This window comes from Capricornis sumatraensis, chromosome 8 (genome assembly GCF_032405125.1).
Source record: "Capricornis sumatraensis isolate serow.1 chromosome 8, serow.2, whole genome shotgun sequence".
NCBI classification, from domain to species: domain Eukaryota; kingdom Metazoa; phylum Chordata; class Mammalia; order Artiodactyla; family Bovidae; genus Capricornis; species Capricornis sumatraensis.
Genome location: NC_091076.1, coordinates 7,925,237 through 7,937,655, shown reverse-complemented (window position 1 = coordinate 7,937,655; position 12,419 = coordinate 7,925,237).

Here is a 12,419-nt window from a genome sequence, read left to right as displayed (position 1 = left end):
TTCCCCCACCATCATCCCGGACCACACATAGGTCCCCTTGGCTGTCCAGGCTGGTGAGAATCTTCAGTGGGTGATGTCAGAGCTCTGGGGACTGTGATTGTTATGTAACCGGTATCAGGACACCAAAGTGGCAGGGGTGGTGGTGAGGGAGGCGCTCCTGGATAGACCTAAAATGCACCTGGGAGCGTGAAGGCTTCCCATCCAGCTTTCTGGCTGCTGGGAAATGTGGGAACCTGGAGGGCTGGATGCCTGTTATCAGGCACCTGTTATCAGGGAAGAGAGCAGGCTGGCAGGCTAAAAGGACAGATGCAGGAACTCAAATCTGAGAATCAGCAGAATATCAGGGGAGCTGAGTCAAGTGGGAACCAGAGGGGGCCAGATGGGAGTTTTGCTCACCCACCCCTTGTAGGATCAGGTCTCAGTGTCTTCTGAGGGAATAAACCACATTAAATTGATTGCCTTCCCTCCCCACCCCCCCACCTCACCCCATTAGGGAGCGGCTGAGTAATTCCAGCCCTGTCTGCAATCTTAGCTTTCTGACTTAACTGCTTTTATTTGGGACTTCATTAGCATTCTTTTCATCAATCACAGTAAAACACAGAAACCACGAGACTCTGGCTTTCTCCTCAAAAGAGGATATTGAGACTCCTAGGCAGGGCTGTCACCCGTCCAGACTTCCGGGGCCAGCCTTAGAAGCCAAAAGGACTTGCTTCCTTCATAGTACTTTGAGGGGTCCACCCCGGAGATGCGACTTCTGGGGTATTCCAGGAAAGGGCCTGAGGCGGAGGATCCTGAAAGAGGTGGTTGTCTAATGGCCTGAATGAGGGTGCCCGAGCTTGTCCCAGTAGCTCTGACACTGACCCGTCATGGTTTTCACGTCTCCCTAGAGCCTTGTATGCTGGGAAAACCCAGTCCTAAAAAAACAGAAAACAACAAAATGTTCCCAGGTTATTTATAAATGAAACCAGCCCCTGTTGGTTATGTATGGCCACTTGACTTTCTCCAAGGACTCAAAGGATTGGAAGAAGGGATCTCTCTCCCTTACGAGGCTCAAGTGTGTGGAAATTAGTTTGCCCAGTTTCACTGAGTTGCCACCTGGGTCCTGGGCGGCTTCTGTATCTAGTGATGCCCCAGACTGTGAAAATGTCCTAACTTTCTTTCCTTTTTTAATTTTTTTGTAGGCTAGTTTCTATTTGGTGGGAAGGTTTCATCAGACATGAATGAACCATTTCACTTTTGGTTTCTCCCCTTTTACTCTCTGTTTTTGCCTGGTTCCCTGACAAAAGGGTAAAGAAGAATTCAAATATTTTCCTTTTGCTCAGAAATGATGACCATTCCCCCACTCCCAGTGTTTCTTCCTTCAAATTCGCATACACCCCCTGCCAAACCCTGTCTTGGGTGATGCTAAATCTCCTCTGCTCCCAGCTAGCAGAAGGGGGTCAGCTGCTTACCCTCCAACCAGTCTGCTCAGCCCCATGATGGCCTGGTCTAGAGCAGTGTCTATATGGCTCCTAAAAACAACTTTAAAAAAAAAGAAAAGAAAAATAATTTTTCTCCAAACATAGCAGAAGCATCAGGCTGGAAAAAATAACACACAGGTTTGTCCCCGGGATCAGAAGTGGTTTATTCTTTCCACTGAAAGTTTGCATATAAGCACAGTTTTCTTTCTCTCAGTCATGAGGAATAGATTTGGCCAACAGGTCACTTTTGCCAAAACAAAATAAAGAATTCTGAACTTCCCTGGTGGTCCAATAGTTATGACTTCAAGCTTCCAGTGCAGGGGGCACAGGTTCAATCCCTGGTTGGAGAAGTTCCACATGCTTTGGGGTGTGGCCAAAAAAAAAAAAGAATCACGGAGTTCTGTTCTTTTGCGGGCTGGGGGCTCCAGCACCAGCCAGAGGGCATCCTCTCCACCTCTACGGGTCCCCTCTTTGGAAGACTCAAGGATGTGGCACTAGGCACTACGGCTCCGGGAGGGTTGCTGGGCTCCAGAGGCCCTGCAGGAGTCCAGCAGCAGTCAGGACGTGGTCCAGCTTGGAGGGGACGGTGTCACGGCTGCTCAGAATCTCTGCCTTCAGATCCCAGTGGGAAAAAGCCCAGAGGTTCGGGGATACTGAGTGACTTGCTTGAAGTCACCTGGGTTGAATGAGAAGCTGGACCTTTGGAATCTTAACACTGTGTTCTTTCCACACCCAAACCATTTGAAGTTGCAAGGTCAGACTGGTAGCAGAGCAAATCAAGAGGGTCTGAAGAGCCTTTGCCCGGGTACCAGCTGGGGTGAACTCTGTCCTGAAGCAGGAGTGCTCGCTCTGCGGCCAGGGGTCCCTGCCAGGGTGCTGTGTACGTATAGCCACGTGCTGCTTTGCAGAGCTGAGCTGCAGAGGCCTCAAGCACTGTTGATTGAAACTACACTGCGGGCTAGAGGAAGCCACCCACTGCTGGGCTTCCAAACGTGTGTCCCAGTCTCAGCGGCCTCTGACCGCATCTTGCAGGAGCTGCCCATCTGATCTCAGGGGTGTGGTTTTTACCTAAACTCCCCGGAGAGCTCGGCTGCCATCCCACCCCTGCTCTCCAGACCTTTGCTGTGGACACATCACGTCTGGGGACTTCCAGGGAAGTGGTTTATCATTTTCACCTGAGAGTTCTGCCTTCTACAGCGATACCATCAGGGGTCCCTGGGCAGCGTCTTTGTTGACCAGTCGGTGAGACCTGTCCCGCTCTTTGCGATCCCATGGACTGCAGCGTGCCAGTACAGCAAATTTCCCTGTACTTCACCATCTCCTACAGTTTGCTGAAACTCATGTACATGAGTTGATGATGCTATCCAACTATCTCATCCTCTGTCACCCCCTTCTCCTGCCCTCAATCTTTCCCAGCATCAGGATCTTTTCCAGTGAGTCAACTCTTCGTGTCAGGTGGCAAAAGTATTGGAACTTCAGCTTCAGCATCAGTCCTTCCAATGAATATTCAGGACTGATTTCCTTTAGGATTGACCGGTTTGATATCCCTGGAGTCTAAGCGACTCTCAAGTAAGGGTCTTGGGATCCCCTTACTCTACATTGATGAAAATGGTGGTTGTAAGCCCGCTGTCCCCGTGGTCTCAGAAGACTGAGAGTGCACGTGATGGGTGCGGATGTTGCTGCCTGGGTGGCCACGCTCCTAGCCCTCTGTGGGGGAGTGCCGCCACTTGCCTTTCTCATGTCTTCTCCAAGCATGTTCTCCCGCTCCAGCTGCCTCTTCCCTCCCCACAGCCTCTCTCCCCTGTTTCCCCATGACTGGGGGCTGCCTTGAACCTCACCATGGGCCCCACAGGCTGGGGACTGGAGAGTAATTGTATCTCTAATTGTGTGCCCCCCTCAGCCACCATGGCACAGAAACCTCTTTGTCTTTAACAAGCCTGCCCCCTGGTCCCTGGCCCAGCCCCTCACACCTACACCTCGGTGTCCCAGAGCACCTCCAGTCCTTTCTGCTACCCAACACCTTTCTCCTCCTTTCCCCAAATTGGTCTCCACCCAGGTCACTCAGAGCTGGGTGGTCCACGCAGCCGCCCCAGCTCACCTTCCCTGCCAACAGTCAGATTCTCACCTCCCTTTGACCTTGCTGGAACATCCGTCTGACCTAGCCTTCATCCTGAGCTTCAGGACAGGTCAGGGTCATCTGAAAAGGGACTGGAAATGGGGGAGAAGGGAGGGCTCATATCTGCCCAGGCTCCATGATCGGTCCCAGAAGTATGTGCTGGGGCTTCTCAAGGGGCAGGAATGCAAAGGGACCCTTCCTGGAGTTGGGGTCGACCCTTCAACTGGTACCTCCAGATGGTACCCCAACTGGCACCATCCAGTTGGGGTGGTGCCTCCATCTCTTGCTCACCCAGCCTGGCCTCCTCCCCTTTGGTCCCAAGTCCTCCCCCTGCAAGAGCCCTTTCAGTTCAGTTCAGTTCAGTCGTTCAGTCATGTCCGACTCTTTGCGACCCTACGAATCGCAGCATGCCAGGCCTCCCTGTCCATCACCAACTCCCGGAGTTCACTCAGATTCACGTCCATCGAGTCTTACCCTTTGGTAATTTCGGTAGGCAGAATTCTGAGATGTTCCCAAGATCCCCCACCCTGGTGCACACACCCTGTATAAAGCCTGTGAATATGATTAATATGATTCCTGCAGCTGGTCATGTTTGATGGTACAGTGGACTTCAGATAGGTTATTCCGGTGACCTGACCTCATCACACAAGCTCTTTAGTTTTCGGTTTGTTGTTTTGGTTGGTTGTTTTTGGCCCCCCACATAGCATGGGGGACCTTAGTTCCCTGATTAGGGGTTGAAGCTGTGCCCCCTGTAGTGGAAGCCCTGAGTCTTAATCACAGGAACACCAGGGAGGGCCACACGAACTCTTTAAAAGCAGAGCTCTGGCTGGTGGCAGAGGAAGTCAGAGACTCAAAGTGCAAGAATGGCAAAGGGTGTGCCCTTGTTGGCTTGAATTAGAGGGGACCACTTGGAGAAGAATGTTGGTGCTCTAGGAGTCTAGAGCAGCCTTCAGCTGACAACCAGCAAGGAAACGGAGATCTTACTTCTGGAGCCGCAAGGACAGGCTCCTGACCATCCTTGCCAGCAGATAAGAACAGGCATGGAAGCGGATGCCTCCGAGAGCTCCCAGAGAACTCAGCCCGACCAACACCTGACGTCAGCATTCGAGACTGGACTTCTGACCTACAGACCCATGAGCTAATAAGTGACTACTGTTTTAAGCCACTTAGTTTGTGGTTATTTGCTGTGCGGCAACAGAAGACGACTACTGCAACGGATTTTTTTTTTTTTGTCAACCACCCGTTTATTGGATTGGCAACTCCTGGCAACAGGACATGAGAAGAAAATGAAAGGAAACTAGAGTGATCGTGGAGTACAGATAACCAGGAAAAGTGAAAAAGTGAAAGTGTTAAGTCGCTCAGTTGTGTCTGACTCTGTGACCCTACGGACTGTAGCCCACCAGGCTCCCATGTCCGTGGAATTTTCCAAGCAAGGGTACTGGAGTGGGTAGCCATTCAAGCAGATATCAAACTGAATATAAAGTCACCTGGTTTCACACACACACATACACACACACAAAGGGACTCTCAACTGGAGGTGACTCTTCTCCCCAGGGGACACCCTTGGCAATGTCTGGAGACATTCTTGAATGTCATAGCTTGAGGGATCTGCTGGCATCAAGTGGGTGGAGTCGAGAGATGCGGCTAAGATTTTATAAGACACAGGACAGCCCCTACAGCCAAGAGATACCTGGTCTCGACCCAAAATGTCACTAGGGTGGAGGTTCACACACACACACACACACACACACACACACACACACACACAACCAGCCACTATGGAGAAACAGTGCAGCCTAAGAGCTAAGTGCATCACCAGGTTCGAGTCCTATCTTGAACCTGATCTTTAGCAACTCAGGGTCTCTAGGACAGGCTGTGTAAAACAGAGCTAAGGACAGCAACCCACCTCCTAGAATTAAGTGTTAGTGTACAGAGTGCACAGGACCGCAAAGGCAACTAACTCGCGTGCTTACAGGAAGTGTCTACAGGGCTATTCTTGCGTCAGAGGAGCTGGGGCAATTTTGGTTTTGTTGTTGCTGCTGTTGTTTAGTCACTAAGCCGCATCCAACTCTTTGTGATCCCACAGACTGCAGGCACACCAGGCTCCTCTGTCCTTCATTATCTCATGGAGTTAAACTCATGTCCACTGAATAGTTGATGCCATCCAATCATCTCATCATCTGTTGTCCCCTTCTCCTCCTGCCTTCAGTCTTTCCCAGCATCAGAGTCTTTTCCAATGACACAACTCTTTACATCAGGTGGCCAAAATATTGGAGCTGCAGCTTCAGCATCAGCCCTTCCAATGAATATTCAGGGTTAATTTCCTTTAGGATCAATTGGTTTGATCTCCTCGGTTTATTTCTTTTAGTTTACTTCCCTACATTGTCCAAATTTTATATAATGGACATATTTGATTCTCTCTTTTTAAAGTTTTCTTAATGGGAGGGGAGAAGAGGGAAAAAACTAAGGGACATTATACAAAGCAGCAGCCCTGTACTCTTCAAAAATGTCGTTGTCGTCTGGTCACTCAGTCTTTTCCAGCTCTTTGTGACCCCATGGACCTCAGCACGCCAGGCTCTTCTGTCCTTCACAAATGTTAAAGTCTTGAATAACATAGGCTGTGGATTGTTCCAGATTAAAGGCTAAAGAGACCTAACAACCAAACGTGAGGCATGATCCCAGCTCACGGGGACAATCAGAGACACCGGAAAGGGGCCGGCATATCAGATCCCAGGGTTGCATCAGTGTTGCATCACGGATGCCAGGCCTAAATTTGGTAAATACTGCAGTTGTGTAAGACATGTCAGTTTTCTTAGGAGATACATGTTGAAATACTTGAGGTAACTTCCTGCCAAATGGTTCAGAAAAAAAAAAAATGTGTGTGTGTATGAGACAGAAAGCAAATGTGGCAACAGGACAGTGTGAATCTGAGCGAAGGGCATATGGATGTTCCTTGTACTTCTCTCTCAGCTTTTCTGAAAGTTTCTTACTATTAAAAACAAAAAGAAGGGAATTCCCTGGAAGTCAGGCATAGGTTCAATCCCTGGTCGGAGAACGAAGATCCGAAAGCTCCGGAAAGCCAGCCGCCTTGCGCTGTAACAAGGCACCCCTCTTTCAGGCACCATGTGGCCTTGTCCAGTATCTGCTCCCTCATTACCTAGTAGTTCCAAGGTACCTTTACAGTCCACCGGATAATCAATCAACTGGATTCTACTCATGCAATGGAGTACTGTGGGCAGTGAATGAATGGGAACAAAATACAGCTCCAGGAACCACCTGGCGTCCACTCGACCCAGCCGCAAGTTTCCACTGATTCAATAAACGACCCCAGGCCAAATCAACACACACTGTTCTGGGCTACGTACCTGGGTGGTATACTGCAGAGAAAGGCAAGGAAACGGTTACGGTAAAGGTCAGCATTGCGCTTACCTGGGGAGCTTCAAGGGATCACCTCCAAGGACACCTGCAAGGAAGCTCTGCAAGGCAGATTTTCTTATCTTCAATGGTGTAACACATGGACTCATTTTATACTCATTGAAATATATACTATACATTTGTTTTATACTCAAGTAGCAATAAACGTCCCACCAGAAACGTGTGAGATGCGCGCTGAACCTTCACCGGGGACCCGCCGCTGCGTGCTGGGCGCTGACGGTGTCCCGCGGACCGGGAGGGGTCCGGGCGGGGCGGGGCCGAGGGATGGCCGCTGCGACCAAGGCTGGGCGGCGAGGCGGTCCCGGGGCGCCCCCTGCTGGTGGATGCTGGGAGTACGGCTTGCAGAAGAGCGGGCTCCCGGGCCGACGGCGTGAATGCCAGCTTCCCCTTTCTGCACCCACCGTTGCCCCTGTCGCTCCTTCCGCCCCTCCAGTGCTCACGACCTCTTCCTGGGCTTCACCTCAGCAAAAGGTGAACTCAACTCACCTTCTTCAGGGAACCTTTCCCGATCAAGGCCACCCAACTCTGACCAGTCCTTCCCTGACGTCCTTTCTTTGAGGGTGGACAGTTAATTTGTGTGTACTCTCAGCCACCCTAGTCAGCATCACCTTGGTCCATGGATGAGTGCAGATAGTGAGGAAGCGGCTGGCTGGAATTTACTGAGGCCTCCTCCCTGCAGGCACTGCGCTGACTGCTCCAGGCTTCTGCTGCCCCTCCCCCAAGCATCTTCACTCACTCCTTCAGCGTGCATTTATTCAAACACCTACTCTGTGCCACTCCCTGAGGCTGCAGGAAACAAAGTCAGTGGCAACTGCTCCTAGGGGTTCAGTCTGCGGGCAGAGTAGCTGGGTGTTGGTGATGGGGTGTAAGGGGAGCTCTAAGACAGGCCACACAGCACCCTGGGGACCAGTGAGTTGGGGAGAGGGCAAAGCCAGCTCTAGTGGCGAGCTGGGAGGCATCCTGGAGATCTCCAGGCTAGGTGAGATGTGCGCAGGCCCGGGGCGTGCTGGGGAAAGGCCACAAGTCAGTGGCGATGGAGGAGGCCGGGGAAGGGAGTTGGGTCTGCCTCTGGTCTCTGAAAGCCATCAGAGGGCTCCGTAGAGGCAGGTGGAGGAGTAAACCCAGGGAAGGAGGCTGCCTGCCACCCCTTCCCCCGGAAGCCAGCACTCTAGGCCTGGGGCCTGACAGCCCCGAGAGGGTCAGAGTTCAGATCCTCCACGCAGCCAGAGTATGTCGAACACCTACTGTGTTGGGCTGCCAGGCCAGGGAAGATGAATGAGTCCCAGACTTTGCCCTCAAGGAGTCTGGGATCAGCACAAGGATAAGATAAGCTCTTAGAGCTCTGAGCCCCGCACAAAATGAGATAAAGAGGCAGAGAGAGAGGCCCAAGGAGCTGGTGCAGGTGGAGGGGAGCAGATTGTTCAGTCATAGGAGGGTCACCCCTGAGGGCCCTCAGCCGAGGGGATGGGGCTGACAGGACACGGAGAGCAAAGCTGCATGTGGGAATGAGCAACGGAAAGGGGCCGATCCTTGGCCAGCCGCGCCAAGTCCTTAGAGAGAGAAGGTCGACTTGCTCTGTGACTTTAGCGAAATGCTCACCCTTTCTGAGCCCATGTTCTCATCTCCCAGACCAGCCTCACAGCAGTTACCTCACAAGGTTGCTGCGGTGATTCCAGATGATTGATGTAAGCAAGCTCCCAGCACAAGGGCTCAAGAACATTCCATTTACTAAGCAATTTGGACTTTATCCCTAGGTCTGTGTTTCCAATGTTTAAACACTAATGTTTTAGCAGCAGAAACCTTTTTATTCAAATGAAAATGTTCTCAGAACCCCATGTTATAAAACCCAGGCAGGAGTGAGGCTACTGTGGGAGCTGGAGCAGGGGTGGGGGCCATGCTTCTGTCCACGGCGGGGGCCTGGGCAGTCAAGAGAGCAGAAGGGGTGTGCGGAGCAGGGGCCTGGCTCCTGGGGGGCTTCAGCACAAACTGGAACCCAGAGTCCTTGGCTCCTCTTGGTCACATTGGACCGTTGGCGGTGCTTCCTCAGGGTGCAAGGTGGAGGCCCAGGGTCGGTCCAGACATTTATTGAGCACACACCTGGGCTCAGCTTGGGCTGGGGGCTGAGCTCATAGGTGGTGGGGAGAACAGAAACACGGGGAGAATGCAGTGCTTGGGGGAAGCATGGGGTGCTGGGGGTGCTCGCTGGGCATTTCCGGTCAAGTGGGCTTTAAGAAGGCTTCCTGGAGGCAGCAAATGATCCAGCAAAGCTTGGAACAGTTATTGATACTAAGTAAGCCTGACAAAGAGGCTGGGAAGAGTGCTCAGGCAGAGGGAACCTCACGGACTGAGCACAGAGACACACAGCACAGCCGGTGGAGGTGGAGCCCTAAAGCAATTCATTCATTTTCCCCACGCAAGCAGGAAAGTGGAAAGGCGGGGAGGGGCAGGCTGTGGTAGACAGGTTTCATGGCCCACCAGGGCACCCCCCTGCCCGCCCCTTCCCCTGCAGGTCCTGGCGGCTGGCATTGAGGCGAACATACCTGTGACCTATGGAATTGGCAGCCAGAGGGGACACGAGAGCACTGGCTGTCAATTCATAGGTCAGAGCCCTGTGCACTCGCTCTTGGCAGCCTGCTGACAGCCCACTGCCCTTCGCCACCCTGGTGCCGGGAGTGTGGCCATGGGGGTGGGGGTCCCTGCTGGTGTGTGCTGGGCAGTCGCCGCTTCGCCTCCTCCGTGGGCGTGGCCCCCACCCCAGATAACAGCAGCCCCACTGGAACTAGTGGTACTTCCACATGGAGTTGCTGTTACAGGGGGTGGGAGCCAGTCGGAGGCCTGGGCCCTGTCCTCACGGCCCTCGGTCCACAGTCTTTTTATGGAGGCTCCTTATCATCTGGGGCCCACACCTGGAGTCTGATGCCAGACTCCTTCTGGGCGAAGTCCAGGCTCAACCCCAGATCTGCTCATAAAGCCGGGAGTGGCTCCCGTTTACAGCTCCTGGGCAGCCTTTGCCCACTGACACCCCACACCCTCTCCCCAAGTTCCTTGTTTCCTCGTTTCTTTCCCAACTAGAGCTGGGCCCCAGGTTCAGGTCTGCCACTGTGGCCTCCACTCTCTGCCCTTTGCCCACCCTTCCTGCTGCAGCCACAGGGCAGAGACACAGTGAGGGACCACTGGGCATCTGCGATCTCCAGGGACCTCTGAATGCCCAGAACCCTGAGGAGGGCTCCAGACACGAAGCTGGAGATGAGACGGAGAGAATGGTGAGGGGACAGAGAAGGGGAGAGAGAGAAAATGGGAGAGTGAGGCAGGGGCGCCGAGAGAGGGCGATGAGAGGGGCAGGCAGAGAACGGGAAGCAGACAGAGCTGGGGGACGGGGAGCATAGAGAACCAGAGAAGGTGCTTGAGACATCACCCCCCACAGAATGCTAAGAACAGGGCTATCAGCCGATTCATTCTGGAAGAACACTCAGCACCTCAGTGGCCCGACAGCCAGCAGGGTCCTAGGAGCTGGGTGACCTTGAGCAAGTGGCTTAACCTCTCTGAGCCGCTGCTGGTTCTCATACCAGGGTGTGTGAGGTCACCCTGGCCGGCGCTGTTGCGGAGCCACCTCCCCTTCCAGCTTTGGGTCCATTCCCCCAGTGGGGAGAGGAAGCGAGTGTTGGTTGGGGTCCCTGAGCTGGCCCAGGGCCCCAGGGGAACAGCCCTCTCTCCTGCAGTGTGTTCGCATCCCCACCAAACAGGCTCTGGCCCCTTACAATAGCGGTCCTGTGAGGCCTAGGGGATTCTTTGGAGAACCCAAAGCTTCTGGGGAGAAAGCGGACCTGGGACTCAGCTTTTAGAGTGGACCTAGGCTATGGACCCCTTTCCCAGCAGTGGAAACTGGCCCTGGGGGGCAGAGGAGGCTGCCCAAGGTCACAGAGCAGGTTCTTTTGAAGACCTGCAGGCAAGACCAAGTACCTGGTTTAGCAGAGGCAGGAGCACAGGCAGAGATCCCCCTGTCATCCACTCAGGTTTCCATCGATGGAAACCGAGGCCCAGGGGCAGAAACGACTCGCTTGGGTCACCCAGGAGTTGCCTCGGGGCCCTTCCTTTCTTCTTAGAAGGGCTGGGCTCGGGAGCATCCAGGGTGAGTGGGCAGAGGGGCTGCAGGGACCTAACCCCGCGGGGAAGGCTCTTACCTGGGCACTGGGCTGGCCCTCGGGGCACGAGGAGGAAGTGGGGCCACTCTGGGCCCAGCGCCTTTTGAGCCGTTGGCCCAGCCCCTGGCTGCAGTTAATGATTACCCTGTCGCTTGTCAATACCGATCACAAGTGCAGTTCGAAGGGCATCAAACCCTGGACTGTGCTCGGGCAGGGTGGGGCAGTTCCAGGAAGCATCAGCCTGGGCCCCACCTGCCTCTCCTGGTGGCATCAGATCCCAGCCATCAAAAGCCCGCTCCCCTGTCACGGTGTGGCCTATCGCCCCACGCGACGTTGAGGACCCCGGGAGCCACTAGGACAAAACTTCTGCTCCACTCACTTAGGGCCCAGGTCCTCACCGAGGAGGGCCCACCAGGGACACAAAGCAGGTTGGGGGGCTTTGCTGACACCCCAGCAAGGTGAGCATTCTCTATGCCTCAGCCTGGGCCTCAGTTTCCCCATGGGCCCTCCCATCTCAGCGCAGTGCTCCTGGAGAACTGGGTGGGGAGGGGCCCAATAGAGCGGCCCCTTCTTCCTTGTTCACCAGAGACAAGGCAAGACGTGTGGGGAGGGGTGGGCGATAGCCATTTCCCCATCCCAAGTGTTTCTGTGCAAAAGTCACTGTCAGGCCCCCTTCCAGCCCGTGTTGTCCCCAGCGCCCCTCCCCCTCCAGGGTGGAGCTGGGACCCCAGGGCAGAGGTTCCAGTCACCTGAAAACCTGCTAAGGAAAGCAGGCGTGGCCCCAGAGGGCCCAGCCTTCCAGGAATGGCCTTGACTGACCCTCGTGGTCCCTGGGTCGGCTGGGCAGATGACTGGGAAGGGCCTGAGGTTCAGAGACCAAGGGCGAGGCCTCAGGTCACAGGGTCGGGGCCTCGGCCCCCCTGGGGTCCTGCACAGTCCTACCCTTTGCTCGGGTCCAGTGCCCTCCCAGCGCCCCAGGGAGGGCTGGATTGGGCTTTTTGGGGGAGGGGCCAAGAAACATAGTCTGGGTGAGGTGGGCTCCAAGGACCATTTCTCCTCTCCTCTCTACTCAGCGCCAGCCAGGTCACAAGTGGTGCCAGGGTGGCAGTCCCCCATGAGAGGGGCGAAGGGCCTAGTGCAGCAACAGGGCAGCGGAGGGGAGGAGCAGAGAGGTGGGCAGGCGGCTGGGTTCGAGGCCAGGGGCTGTGGGTGGGGTGGTGGTGGGCAGGGGGCTGTTCACCTGCCGGGTGGGTGGAGAGGGTGTGG